Genomic DNA, 15701 nt, shown 5'->3' on the forward strand with positions numbered 1-15701 from the left:
GGGGAGGGCACAGCCTCCCTCCAGCAGTAGCTATTACTTGCTTAAGAGCAATTCTACAATTATTGAGAAATGTCCTGCTCAGCCACAGACCTTGACAAAAACAACCATCACTCTGAAACAGGGCACAGGATTAACTTGTGTTCCTAAACATCAGAAATGAACAAAATTGCTGCTTCATCCCTTGCCTTTCTGTTAGTAAAACACAGTAAAGAAACAAATTATGTTTCTTCAGTGGACTCTCACAAATTCCAGAATCTCAGCAAGACAAAACACTGTCTTGGCTTTGCCTAAAACCACATGGGATATCCCACAGAGTTATCCATTCAGACAAGTTGTGTCAGTGAATAATATCCAACTGGTATACTCTGAACATACCCAATATGGACAGGACTGAGCTCAAAAACAGTAACTGCTCTGAAAATATGGATGCATGATGCTCCACCCTTTGTGCAAGAGCCTCTGTAAAAGGCCAAGTTGTTCTATCTCCTTGGAGCTGCAACCCAGAGCCCTTGGGATAGGGCTTGTACTCAAGGCCTCACCCAGGCAAATGGAGCTCTGCACAGGGTGTGAAGCAGCAGGGACGTGACCTCTGCATCCAGCACAAACACCATAAGCTCGGCTGGGCTGCAGTTATGACAGCCACTTCTAGCAGTATTTGAGATGAAGTGAGAGCTACATTGCCATGGCTCCAGGCTCATGGGAGAAAATCTGGTGGAAAGCAGGAACTGCCCCATCACAATACCACTTTTGGTGGTACAGAATAAAAATTCTGAGAGAAGGGTCCTCTGAGGTACCACCTGTATCACCATCAGACAACTACTGCCTTGCAGAAAATTCTTGAAGATCTGTTCCATAATGACCCACTGCCCTTCCTCTAAGCATTCTTGAGAGCTTGCTGTCAATAGGAGCAGTACTGTCCAGACTCTTCCCTGCTAACCAAGCAAGAGACAGCTTCTCTGCAGGCATTAGGACAAAACTGACCTTTTACAATCCAGTAGTATTTACCTCCCAACACCTACCCTATGTGCCTATGAAAGACAAATGGCACTAATAAAGTGCCTCTTATTCAACAGAAAAAAACCCCAAACCTTAAAGTTTCTGAAACATACTATTCTAAAGAATTATATTCTATGTCTTACCCAACTCCAGCAGCCTGCAAGAATGAACAGAGTTAAAATCAGGAAAAAAAAAAAAAATTACAGCAGCTGACTGTCCTCAAGCCAGCTGAAACTTGACCACAGAAACATTTGGCTAGAGGTCAGCTCAGGCTAATTACTTCAGTACAGAAAGAGAGCCAGGAGTTATAAAAAGGATAAAAAAAAAATATCTTGGCCCTTTTCTATAGCAATGTTGGAGTAAGGTCAATCACAAGTGAATTTAAACACAACATCTCTCCAGTGGGACATGAACAGAGTCAGCATAAACAGGCGAAACTGGGCTAAGAAGCTCCCTGAGAAAAGAAACAGTTTAGTCACAGCACACTGTTTCCATCTGCTCTGGTCAGGTAAAAATGTTAACACTCAAAGTAAACCAGAAGGAGACCTGCTTATAAGAAAAACTTGCTTGAACTGAGATCTTGACCTTTACATAGTTTCTGAACCTGAAAGAACCAGAAGGAAAGAGGAGGACAAGGACATTGAACTGTACCTATTATGGCACTTCTGTTTTTGCCATGACCATTAATTCAGGGTACTCCAAATATGACAGTTTCTCCCCAGTAACCCCCTCCCGTTTAGCACTGCTTGCAACAGCAGGATCTCTGCAGCTAGCACAGAACAAAAAGCAGCCTCCCTGCTGCAAACCAAACCACAAAATTACTGAGTGAAGATTAATCTGAAGAGTTTTCCATACACTGCTGTTTCATCATTCCATTAGATCAGAAAGAGGCAATAGCACAGGAGTATGCCATGCATGAGAATATGCACCAGCAGATCCACCACCAAATAAGAACAAGTGTTGAGAAGGGAACATAACTCCAGGCTCCCCAGATCTGAATCTTCTTTATTGCAACTACCACATATGTATGCATGTACCTGTGCAGAATTTTTCTGGGTAAAAGGCCTTTATTATTCACAGTGTGAACATTTCTTAAAAGTTATTTCAGGGCGTGACCAGTGATACCAAGAGGTAATCTTTCTGTGCTTGCCTAAAAACATTCCCATCGCTTTGGCTGATAGTGCATAGCTGAAATCACTTTGCCTGCATACCCTCATTCCCCTGAGTGCCAACAGGATGGAGTCATGCTGCAACTGAAATTAGTTTTAGCCCTTCTGATCAACACAATCTAAAACTGCAATGGACTTAAAGCCTTCTTCCCTTGCTTGCTGATGTTACGGCTTGATTAAGTCATCAGCATCCCTTGGACGAGTGCCTGCTTTTACACAGCCCTCATCAGGGCTCTATACTCAGCCACAGTAAGAAACAGAGATAACAAATTGTCTCAGCTGATATGAGGAACACACCACTCACCTATTGCATACTGTTATCCTGGATATAAAAAGGTCAGCGAATGATACCACAGAAGCAGAAGTTACGTATTCCAAATTAAAAAACCAACCAAACAAAAACCTCATAAATGGTACATTTCACTTAAAAAAAAAAGTCAAAATCTCAACAAAAAAAGAAACATAAAGTTGCACTTACTATACATGTTTTTATGCAAATTTGAGGACTATAAAAAAGTACATATAAACACAAACTAAACCTATGGAACAGAAGCAACTCTATTCATTAGGTCTTTATGTCAGCTAAATAATTTATAGTGATTGCAAGTGTTAAAATGTTAAAATTGCAAATAGAATCTATTGAATTAATTTCTCACTTTGAATTTAAAAAATATTTTTCCCTATACAAACTTATGATTTTGGAATAGAGAGGTATATTAAATTTTAATTTCAACACCCAGTTTATTTCTCTCTCTACTGTAAGAGACACCTTTAATGCTTTCAGTGGGTTTCTTTTTTCTATGGATCAATGTGTCTATTAATTAAATAGATTTAAACTTGTAACAGGCCAAATAATTATCAGTTCTTTGATATGGTTAAGGAGCCCTTCAGTGAATCCACATTTGGACATTTCTCTGGGGTTGTACTGAAAGCTCTTTAAAGTCATTCTCCAAAAGCTTGGCTAATAACTCTAAGGATGGCTGTGGCAAATGAAGTATCACTTCTTTATTCACAATAAAATGTGCTGTACTTTGACAGCAGTAACCTAATGGACTAGGTACACAGGAGGATCTCAGCTCTTAGACTAGTAGATCTCGCCATCAGAAAACAGTTCCTAAAAAGAGGATTGCAGTTATAGTCTTAAGTTACTGTCTACTACATAGATAGAAAAAATTGAACTTGGAAAAGACTCAATTGCTCTGTTTGCCTTTCAGCCCCCCAAACTGATCAAAGCAGTGAAATAAATGCATTTCAGATGAAAGTGCAAACATTTAGCTGCGTAACATGCAGACGGGAACTCCTGAGCAGATACTCAGCTTTACATATAATTGTATCATTAAGGAAGATTCAGGCCTATTTGTGAGAATGGTAAGTTTTTCAGGCTAAAAACACTTTCTCAACTATAGTACTAATTCTTCCAAGGCTTCTCGATTTGGTGTTTTTTTGTTTTTTGGGGGATTTTTTAGTTATTATTAGTAATTTAGTTATTATTAGTATTATTAGTATTTATTTAGTTATTATTAGATAGCAGTCATCCAAAAGACAAAATTCTGCTCTTTGCTTTGTTATTTGTACAATGAATTGCAAAGAAAAGTGCTAGAAGCAAATATGTATTCCAATCTGTTTGAAGAAATATAATGCATCCAATTTAATGTCCAATATCATGTTAAGAAAGCAAAGAGAAATATCTAAGTCTGTATCTATTACACCCCTAGTAATCTGTACTAAAAAAATGTGATTTTACTCAATAGCCTTTCACTGAGATAATTATTCACACCTTACATAAAGAGATTAAACGGTATTTCCAGCTCTGTAAAAAAATCCCAAACCACAAAGCAAAAGCTCTTCATTGCCTTGCTGGCATTGAAGTTCAAATCCCATCAGGACTACAGCAGTGTGGACCCAATCCAGCAAAGCAGTAAAAAACATCTGATTTAAAGCAGGCAAGATTATGCATTTAACATGAGAACACAGCTAAGTAATTCTCCTGGCATGGTGAGAGAGCTTAGCACCTCACAGAAATTAGGGAAAAATAATGAAGCACAGGAAACATGGTGCAAAGCAACCTGTGTGACACCACTGTGAGTTTAGGCTGGAATATGAGGGAAAACAGACAAGATTATTTTATGCTTGATAACAAATTACCATTTTATATGTGCTGTAGGATCATTACACAGCAGGTCAGTTCCACTGTTCAGTCAGGACAATCTCTGTAAGCTTTCTGCTGTGTGCCAGCAGAAAGCCAGTATCTGCATTATTGCTCGAATTAAAAAAATACTGCCTGGTACTTGGGCAAATATATTCAGTTAGGTTTCAGCACATATCATAAATAAATCCACATCTGATCTCTTGGACCTCTTCTATAACATGAAAACCCTGCTAGCTCTGATTTCCTGAAATTGCTCTTTGAAGTCTGCAAGGCAGGTTTGAGTTCAAGGTGATTGGAAGAAATTGAGAATGTTTTGTTCAAAAATGCTTGGCTGTAATCCAATTCTATTTCACTTGAGATCACTAAGAGTTTCATTATTTTGGAACAGTTGGTAATAGCCAGTCATTTTTGGTCAAAGAGCAATTTCAGGAAATCAGAGCTAGCAGGCTTTTAATTTTAAATAGTACTTATTTAAAAAAAAAAAAACAAAACATTTCTTCTAGAAAAAAAAAATCCTCAAGAAGTTGTAAAATTTAAGTTCAAGGCCTGATATTTAGCCTAGACTAATGGAATTACTTAACAGCTCATTACCATGGGACAAATTAATTATACGGTTTAATCGCACGCTAAATTATTAGTGTGCTCCTAATCAGATTAAAGACTACATAACAGAGCCTGTATGGCATTTAGGAAGTCATTAACTTAAATAGCACAGTAAGTGAAAGCTAGTGAATGACAGACAAAGCATTTCTGAGTGCATTTCTGCATGACCACTCAGGACTCCAAGCACTCACATACTTACTATCAGTTGGTCTGCAGGAAAAGAATCTTCCTGACGGAAGGTTTAACAGCAATCACTGCATTTTAATTTACTGCAGTTTTGTATGTCCTGCAGCTCATGCAAGTTTAAGATATGACATATATTCGTATATTTTGAGTCTGTAATATGCAGACTGAAGCCAACTTTAAATTTCAGTTAAAGTGATTCAGATTTAACATATAAGCACACCTATTCAATGCAAATGTTTTCCACAATAACTGCAAGCAAAATTAAATAATGTTTAAGAAGTTCTGTTTTAATAAGAAACAGTATGATTGGCTTTCCATGTGCCCTCTCTGGGATCATACCACCATTGTTCCCTCCCCTATTTGCTGCTGATTTGGCGCTTTAAGTCCACACAAACCTGAATATAGAAATGGTGGGCACCTACCAGAAAGTAGGCTACTGCACTCAACAGCTGCTTAAACTACTTCATATCAACACATAGAGAGATTTGGAGCTAGATCCTTAATTGTGAAAATCAGCAAAAAGTTGAAATAAGCGCTGAATGAAACGAGCAAGTGGAGAAGATCATTCAGTATTTTTAAATGCTGTGCTGCCAAAACAAGTTTTCATGAGGTAAGAAATAGCTTGTAAAGAAAAGATGATCTCTGTTCAAACCTTTCATAAAATTCTTTAAAAGTCTGTTAACTTCTGTCTCCACCTGTGCTGGTAAGACCTGGGATACAAAATACCCAACTTTTAAATGTAAAGTATGTTTTGATGAAGCATCACACATACAGAGACAGACTATGCCCACATTTACCAAAGTGGCTTAAAAACATATGAGCATTTTTAGATACCATCCAAACAGGATCTCTAAAACCTTTATACTGAAACAATCACTTCTGATACGCATTTTTATGATATGGCTGTTGATGACACCTTTTAGGCCAAGAGCTGTAGGAGGAATGCTGCTAATTTTTAACTGGAGATTTTTCCAAGGCTAGAGTGTCTAGTATGTCCAAATATAGGGAGCCTGACTAGCTTTTTTGCTGATAGAATTTACTGAAAGTGCACAAACTGTGTACACGGCTTGATTTTTCATGGCCTTCAAGGAACTTCTTCCAATCCACGTTTTGCAACATACAATGGCATTATTTTAGCTGTTTCAGTTATCACAGGCCCTAAAAGAATTCTTCCCAAGGAAGCAGCAGAAGTGGGGTCTGGTTTGTGTCATGTGCTTGCACATACTTAACACACACATGCACACAGTCATATTGGTGTTTTGATGAAACCTGAAGGTGCACCTTCACAAGCACTCAGCTCATTATTTACATCCTCTCTCTCTCTCTCTCTCTCTCTCTCTATATATATATATATATAAATATATATTTATATCCTGAGTTTTTACATATGAGAGAATGAGATTCCATCCTGTGAGGCAGATGAGCATGGGTTAGATCTGATGAGCAGGAAGTACGGGATGGCTCATGGAAAGCCTTTTTTCCTGCTCTGGAGCGGTAGAAGGGTACGTAACATGGGATCCAGAACAGCTTTGAAATATGACTGATTATTAAAGGAAGGGGAGACAAGTTTGGATTGCTCATTGAGTGATGAAGCCAGCCTGCTTTTTAAGGTGCATAGTCCAAACAGACATGCCTGGTAATCTCTAGAGTTAACGATCTACTGAACAGTTACTGGTTCAGAGAGTTTACCTCCTAGTAAATCTGCGTGGGCACCTGCAGCTATCATAGCACTACAATGATGGCTTTCTCTTAACAGCTCATTACCTGTTAAGACATAAAGAGAAATGCCAGGCTGTGATTAAAAATGCACATTGGAAACTGACAGAGCTTTGTTCCAATGCCTATCGCTTCCCGTAAGAAAACTTCACCAATGGAGAAATTAAGAAGTGTCTGTAAAATAAGCCACAGAAACAACCATATTAATTTTAAAGATAATTTGACAGACCAATTTCTAAAGAGGTATTTTAATTTTAATACTATGCCAGATAGTATTTTCCATCAGCAAATCCGGAAGCAGCCAGCAGCAGGAATCAGTGGCATTATCCATTTAAAAGACAGAGAAAAGGACACACTGGGAAGAGGAACATTTAAACCTGCCTGCATTTAAACCTCAGCCTAGCAGCAGAGTAAAGCAGGGACTTCAACACCCCCCTTATATACCACAGAATATTACAGTCTTGTGGATACACGGCCAGCCATTTCACCAACACAAAATAAAGCTGTAGTGGATTAAAAAAAATCCCACGCCCAAAACCAAACAAACCAACCAAACTGACAGTTTGCATTAAGATGGAAAGAATTGCAATTAAGAGGAAAGAAAAGCTCATCTGAAACACTCAAGCAACTAGAAAAGCCATCTTAATAAATGTATAGCTCTTTCACAAACAACAGAAATGAACTGTGCTCTTTAGCTGTAGTAACACCAGTGTAGTGGATGTAAGCCTATCATACCACATATACCACTTTTCAAATGTCAGAGACCAAAGCAATCATAGCTCAGCATTACAAAATTTGATTTTAGACATCACACATAAAGCACATCAAGTATGGACTGATCAAAATGGGATACTATGCAACAAACAGGTGCTACAAACAACAGAGCTGCCCCGTGCAAAGCTGGCTGGCTGGCCAAGCGACAGCACCGCTGCCTTCACTGATTTTATGACTTCCTTCTCTGCAGGAACTCCATCACAATACCAACTCATTAAAAAAGTGAAACTTTGGAGCACATTCAACTGTTCATTAAAAACGGGAAATGCACCCACATTTTTCCACTGCTGTCGCTGTTATTTGTATGGGACCATGAGGAAATAGATATTTACAGATAAAATTCACAGAGCCTGGGGCTTCACCCACAACCACTCTAAGTATTTCTCAGGCACAAACCCACTCTGTGCTGTCTATTCACAAATATAAATCCCATACCAAGCTAGATCTCAGATATATCATTCAAAAAAAGGAGCAGACTAAAGGGCAGGACATTGGAGGGAGTTTTGTAAAGCCCTGCTGGGGGCTGTTCTCATCTAGCACATCACCCAACTCATCTGAAGTCTGACTAGGAGCCTTGCCCTAGTATGCATTTTTATACTAAAGTAGGAAGCAAGACTGCTTGCACAGAGGCCTGTCAGCAAAAGGCTTAGGAACTGGCTCTCTCCCTTTAATCAGCCACCACTAAACACCCTCACATCACTCAGCCCTGGGCTCTGAATGGCAGTCTCACTCACACGCCATGTGGAAAGTGTCAGCATGGAAGGGAAAGAGGAGGACTGTTCCTTTTTTGTAGTTCTTGTACTGAATTAATTTTATATCACAGGAAGCTGTATTATTGGAGAGACCAAAGACTTTCATCTTAAGAGAAACTTTTAAAAAATGCAAAATAAAAATATATATACATAAAAACATTTAATCTTTTTTTTTAAAATTATCATTAGCAATGATACTATCTGGTAAAATATGCATGACACCAATCACACCAACTGTGTGACAGGAGCCACGTTCACATAAGTGTGATGAGACTGACTGCTCTCAGGTTCAACACAAATTGTACAGCAATATTCAATAAATCACTTCCTCATAGCATATATTTTTCCCGACATTATTAAAAATGTGGAATATCACAGCAGACAGAGTTTTGAATTGCCCTGATGCATAAATCAGTCCTTATTTTTAGTTCATTTGTTGCATACAAGTTTTTCTTCAGTAATCACACTCATTAACTGGTGACTAAATTAATATACTTGAAAGAATAAAAATCAGTCACACATAAATGCAAAAGGTTTAAATTCTCCCCTGGTAACACCACGTCAACATCACATCAAAGATGATAAGCACTGTGCAAATAGCACTTCCTAAGGATTGGGATCTTTTGGTCCCTTCTGAAAGTTCGTAAGTATTAGCCTTCATTTACAAACAGGAAACTGAAACACAACAAGGTTACAGAAGGTGACAGAGCCCGAGTGAGTTTGTGGTGGAGCTCAGAAGCAAAGCCAGACCCCGTGTCTAAGCTGTGTCCTTCTAGTTCTAGGCAGCTCACAGAGGAATCAGGAATGGGCAGTTTAACTATGGATCAAATCACTCCCTGGGCACAGGAAGCCAAGAAAACAGAGCCCAGAAGCAGTTTTCTGTATGGATGTTTGGCCATGTTTCAGCTATAAAATAACAGAAGTCATTCAAAAACTGTTTTCCAGGTGTGCTGAACTCTGTATGAAAAAGCATGATAACCACAACAAAGAAGGCTTTGGTTAAGAACATCGCTAATGACTAATTAATGCATACTTTACAAGCATTTTTACAACTAACTGTTCACTGTTCTGACCTTCTCATTTCCTTGGTAAAATTCATATAGGCAAATATCCCAAGCAGAGATCCAAGGTGCATGAATGAATCTAGGGCTATACCATCTGGTTTCAGAAACATAAAAAACATAGACATAGGACAGCAAGTTTTACCTACTGTTATAGAAACTGAAGCTAGAAATATCTATAATTTCTTTTCTATTTAATGACCGTACAACTATGTACACTTAGACAGGAATAGCCAGTTCAAGTCTCATAAAACTGCTACAGTACACACAGATAGCAGCTGTAAAGTCTCATGCAGCAATTTAACACCAGATTACAGCTTTTCAGCTTCACGCCATGAGCAACCACGGGTCTGAATGCCTTATACACTAGATATTTCTGTGATGTCCAATTCAAATTTACACCACTGTATTCTGATTAGACTTTCAGTAATACAGGAGAGAACCAATGAATCAGACATTAATTAAAACCAATATGTATATTCAAATTCAATGACATGTTTAAGTGTTATTTAAACCATGATTTGTTACCTACAGTGTTCTTATAGGCATTTTCACATTCTCTCTCATTCATAAAATAGAGATTTTTTTTCTCTATTTGTTTCAATAGTGTGCATTTAAATTCAGCTAATTAATATCCTAAATAGCACTCTATGGGGGAAATGGCTTGTTAAAATGCAGTATAATAATTTTTCTCTGACAAGGAAAAATGGCTTTTAACCACTTCAAAGAGTCACCCAGCCCTCTATCTCAAATGCTGGCTACTAGAGATTGACAGAAAGGCTTGAAGTCATCAATTTAATCAGAACTGAATCAGACAGCCCTAGTTCATATATCTAGATTGTTTTGGGTATTAAAATAGGACAATTAGATCCCAATCAGAATTTTGTATAATGCACATTCTAAGTATCACCTCCTGCAGGAATGAATCCTAGGATCTGTGTGGATTATTTTGGGGTATTAAAGGACACTATTGATCAATTTGCTTAGCCAACACTGGTAATAAAGTCACTCGCAGGTAAGATAAAAATTATCACCCTACCTCAAATGTCAGCAGGGGATGGACAACGCTTCACGCCTCCCTCAGCTCAAGTGCAGATCACGACCCTCTCCAGCCATCCCAGCACCTTCATGGAAACAGGAGAAACAGACAAGAGTTGAGCTCTGGAACAGCAAAGGTCACCTGCGGTGGGAGGGCACCATGACAAAATCCAGGCTGGTGTCCTGGTCCTGCTGTCCCTGAGGGAAGGCCACCAGCAGGGCCGTGTGCCCGGCGGCGCCAAGCGCAGCACCTGGGCTGCTCACTCAAACTGCACCGGGCCCCAGCCCCGCGCCGCAGAGGCCTGCCAAGCCACAGCACCCTGCCAACCTTGACATTAACGTGAACACATACTCAAAAGGCAAAGAGAGGTGAAGGTGACTGATCAACTCACTCTTAATGCACATTCCTGGTGAAAATCAGCTGCCCTGGAAGTAATCTCTGAACCACTAAGAGGATGAGTAGTATCTCACTACCACAACAACAACAACAACAACAACAACAACAACAACAACTCCTCCTACTACCACTATAGATAAATGAATTACAGCACAGTAACTTTTAAACTGGTGAAATTAAGAAAACAACATTTCATTTCCCTCTTAAAGGAGGATGTCTAAATCTCATGAAGACGGCACACTGATAAAAAAAAAGTAGCGTGATATGTTCTGAATTCCTAAGCACATTTTCGCTGCCATGATATTTTGGCACAGCAGCAGCATCCAAAAGAGTTCTTAACTAGCAGCATTTCTCTGTTAAAGAAAAATAACATAAATTCAGCATGGAAAGTTACTTCTTCCCAAGAATTCAAGTCAGTTTTTGAAGACATTTTAAAAAGTCAGATATTTAAAAAGTCCAATAATGCTCACATTATTTGAATAATTCACAATAATCTGGTTTCTAGTGGGTGGGACTACAAAAAGACGACCAGATTTCACAGCATAAAGCTCTTTAAAACATGGGGGGGAAAAATCAGACTGCAAAACCCCTCAAATAATGTTTAAAGAACTACTGTGTACATGCAAACTGAATGCCTAGGGTCACACTGCCCTAGCCTGAAAAAAAAAAGTAACATTTTAGAAGATAATTTTCCTTTACTGAGTTAGCACTAGCTGAAAAAAGAGCATCTAGAATCTTTTTGTACCCCCAGAATTTTCTATCTGTTATGTGTATAATTTTAATGTACAGACAGATCACTAAACAATGGAAAGCAAAATGTGCTTTTGAGTGAAAGTTTCATCAACATTTCTCTGGAATCCTTCTTTAGTGCAATGTGTAAAAGGCTGACACCTCCAAGTTTATACTAAAAAGCCTCAAAACAATACCCTCCCTACCTGCCAAATGAGAAAATCCTTCAATAGTGAGAAAAATTGAACAGATATTTGAGATAAACAGAATGCCGTTTCCATGCAAAAGCATGACTAATATGCAGTATTACTATAAAAAAAATCATCTTATGTGCGGTTATCCAAAGTAGAACCTGTAAGCACGGTTCCCTCCTGGTTCACATCATGTAGACAAGCCCCTACATTATAAGTCTTTACGTTAGTCTACCCCATAATATGCTCAGCCAAATTCTATTATCACACATTTTAGAAAGCCCCTGCACACATTTCCGCAGGCTGAGAATATTACTGATTGTGTCCCACATTCATATGCAATTCTACAAGGAGTCTTGTGTTAATTTAATTTCGGACTTTTGAAAGAACTCTGAATTTCAGGCAGAATAACTGAGCAGTGAGCCACAACTCCCATTTCCAAAAATAAAAGGACAGCTTAGTGTGGAACAAAGTTATAAAGTCTTAGCCAGCTATTAACTGAAGTGAGCTACTAAGGACTACTGACAAATTCCTTTTTCAAAACACTCGCTGTGGCACTAACAAGGGGAAATGACCTTTATATGACAAAGTCAGAATCCTATTACAATAGGACAGAAAAAATTATTCCAGCAGTCCTTCCAAAATATTTTGAAACCCTGCTCAGCAGCAGAAAAGATCTCTCAGCTACTTTATGGGCAACAAAGGGAAATGTCCTAAGTTCTGATTACCTGATTGTACTCAGAACATTTTGTTTCACTCTTGGCAGCTGTGGCGATGTGCTCCAACCCCTGCCGCTTTCTGCTTGTGCAACAGCCACCCGGGGTGGCTGTGACGGCTACATCTGGCTCACAGATACCAACACAATAGTTAAGGGCCATAAATCTTGCTTGACACCTAAGGCCTGTGAGGCTTGTTCAACAGCTGAGGGCTAGCTGAGCATGCGCCAAACGAAATACGGCTGCTGTGCAAATATGACCATAAGTCAATCATCTTACTCCATAAACAGTGGGCAGCCTGAGGCTTGATCAGCTCTCCTGCACAGAAGGGGCTGTATTCCAGGAGCTCCCTTTCAGCATGGACACCTCTCTACATTAATTCTTGGGGCTGAGAGACTCCTTGCCTTAGAAGGTTCTCAGTAAGTGATTAGTAACATGCTAAACTTCAAAATTTTACCTAAGTGACATAAAATATTGATTATGCAATTACAATCCTTTAGCCATAAAGTGTTGACCAAGCCTGGGACTAAGTCTGGATCCAGGCACAACTAAACTCGCATCAGAAAATTTTGAACACAGGGGAGTCCTTTGAACCTTGTGACTCAACAGGATGGTCTCCGGGACAGTTCTGTATGACTCCATCCTCTGTGCTGTAAAAAATCAAGTATATCTTGCCATTGAATATTGTTAAACTGCTGACGCATTTACCACCAAACTTTGTTAAATGGCTGAAATGGCTGCTTTACTTCAATAAAGATATTGTTACTTCTCTCTTGCAGGTGAAGTGCGTCACTCTATCTGTGGCAGCAGCAAGGGGTGATAGCACAAAAAATGCCGGCAGCAACAGTTTAGAACAACCATACAAGCACAAAATCAGCTATATTTGCACTTGGCTCTGACAGTTCATTATGTGTGAAAAACAGGCATTACTGTACGTAAGGTAACAGGCTGGATGTTAAAATTATTAGCAGTCTCCCTTTAAAATGATTCTTGGAAATACTGCAGCTTTGAAAAAGGATAACACAGATTCACGTGAATAACTGATATAGGTGAAGCTCTTTTTTTTTTTTTTTTTTTTTTCAGAGATACAGAAGCACATTTGATTACTGTTATCCACAAGGCAAACAAAAGGATTACAGCACTGAGTTGACAGGGCCCATCGAAACTAGTTTGTTTCACAAAATAAGAAACAGACCCAGATGCATCAGTGCCTTAACTGGGATGTGACAATCTTTGCCCATTATTATCTTCTCATTATGTCCTAAGCTAACCTACCAGAAAATAATAATCTGGACAAGATCAAATGGACTCAAATGTGCCAGAAGTTCTTTCAGTCTTTAAAAAAGCATCTAAGGAAAGGTCCAGTGCTGAAAAAAAGCTGGAAAGGCTTTTGAACCTCTCCCATGTAAAATCTTAATGATGAAGTACAAACTAGAGAAATGTACTGGAAACTGGCTGAAATGCCCTGCTCAAAGGATTTCAGCCATTGGCAAAAAGTCCAGCTGAGGCACAGCCACTAAAGCAGCAGCCCAAGAGTAATTTCTGTTTAAATCTCCATTAATGACCTTTTTCACTGAAGAGGAGACAAAACAGTGGAAGAGATTGTTTAGAGGTTGTGGAGTCCAGGGGTACTCAAAAGTCCAATGGACTCAAAGCACAACTGCATTAGTGAAATCTCGCTCTGAGCACAAGGGTTGGACTAAATGATATCCAGGCATCCTTTCTAACCTCAGTTATTCCATGATTCCACAATTCTGTGGAATTTACATATCTAGCTGAAAAGTTGCAGGCAGCAGACTTTTAAGTATAAGAGGCGGGTATAAATTACATGCTTTGGAAGAAAGATTGCAAAAAACCCCTGTGATTGCATGGAAAATTGAAAAGGAGTGGATTATTTCCAAGCAGACACATGACATGGATTCACAAGTCCTACAAGATTGTCCAGGAGTTCCTGCTTCTCCATTATGCTGGGCTACCTCTAACGGATGTGTCAGAGGACTCCTGGCACCTGTGATATCTGGCACCTATTTCCAGAGCATTTGTGCTCCTGAGATTGACCTAAGGAATCCTGTCTCTTTATTCTATTTCTCTTGTATTTTATTTCTTTCCATTTCCAGTTAAACCACTACTCTACACCCTAACTCAAAGGAAAACAAAACAATTTGTCTGGGAAGTATCCTAATTTTACCTGAAAAGCACTTTATTTCCCTAGATTGTGATGTGTGACACTTGCTGAGAGTCTTGAACTACTTTTCCCTAAACCTTTTGAAAGTATTTATCTCAAACAAAAGGAAAAACGGACTCTTCATATGCACTTTTGAGTCATTCCAATCATTTTATGGCAAGTTGAACATGAGCCAGCAGTGCCCTGGCAGCCAGGAGGGCCAAGCGCGTCCTGGGGGCATCAGGGACAGCATCAGCAGCCAGGCAAGGGAGGGGATTGTCCTGCTCTGCTCTGCCCTGGGGCAGCCTCACCTCCAGTGCTGGGGGCACTTCTGGGTGCCACAGTGTAAGAATGACATCAGATTGTTTACATGTGTCCAGAGAAGGGCGACCCAGATGGTGAAACCCCTTCAGGGCAAGACTTACGAAGACCATTTGAAGTGAGTTGGCTTGCTCAGCTTGGAGAGGAGAAGGCTGAGGGGGAACCTGGCACAGCAAGGTACACTTTCCGCCTGGGGGCAGAGAAGGGGAGGTGCTGATCTCTCCCTGGTGACCAGTGCCAGGACACAAGGAAGTGCAGTGAGGCTGCACTGGAGAAGTTCAGGTTTGACATTAGGAAAAGGTTCTTTACTGACAGCGTAGTTGGTCACTCCAACAGGCTCCCCTGATCATGGCACCAAGTATGTCAGGGCTCCAAGGATTGTTTGGACAATGCTCTTGGTTATATGGTTTATTAATACTAACTAAATTTATTAAAAATTATAAATTTATACTAACTAAATCTATTAATACTAACTAAAGCAGTTCTATATGGTCCTGAGAGGGGCAAAGTTGGACTCAATGATCCTTATAGGTCCCTTAAAACTTGGGATATTTTGCGATTATGTGCTCTTTCTTAGGTTCAAACTTCTCACCTTCAAACTTGCAATGGGGTTTCACATTCTCAGCTAAAATAGTGTTTTGCAACTGTGAACTCACTCCTTAAATTATCTCATCAACTTTCTCTTCTGCACAGGAATTCCCTATATTCCTTCAAGGAAACACGAAGAAAACACATCAGA

The 15701-nt window shown here is 39.4% G+C and overlaps 1 protein-coding gene across 3 annotated transcripts in view; it reads right to left on the reverse strand.

Moving 5' to 3' along the window:
• Positions 1-15701, reverse strand: part of GHR (growth hormone receptor) — a 117296-nt gene that overhangs the window by 63692 nt on the left and 37903 nt on the right. For all 3 annotated transcript variants that reach the window (XM_054283861.1, XM_054283842.1, XM_054283853.1), the window contains exon 2: positions 10446-10530. The gene's annotated coding sequence lies outside the window, so the exon portion shown is untranslated. The remainder of the gene's footprint in view (positions 1-10445; positions 10531-15701) is intronic.

The sequence above is a fragment of the Melozone crissalis genome, unplaced genomic scaffold (genome assembly GCF_028551555.1).
Source record: "Melozone crissalis strain CALT ecotype California unplaced genomic scaffold, PUWL_Pcris_2 ptg000005l_1, whole genome shotgun sequence".
Lineage (NCBI taxonomy): Eukaryota > Metazoa > Chordata > Aves > Passeriformes > Passerellidae > Melozone > Melozone crissalis.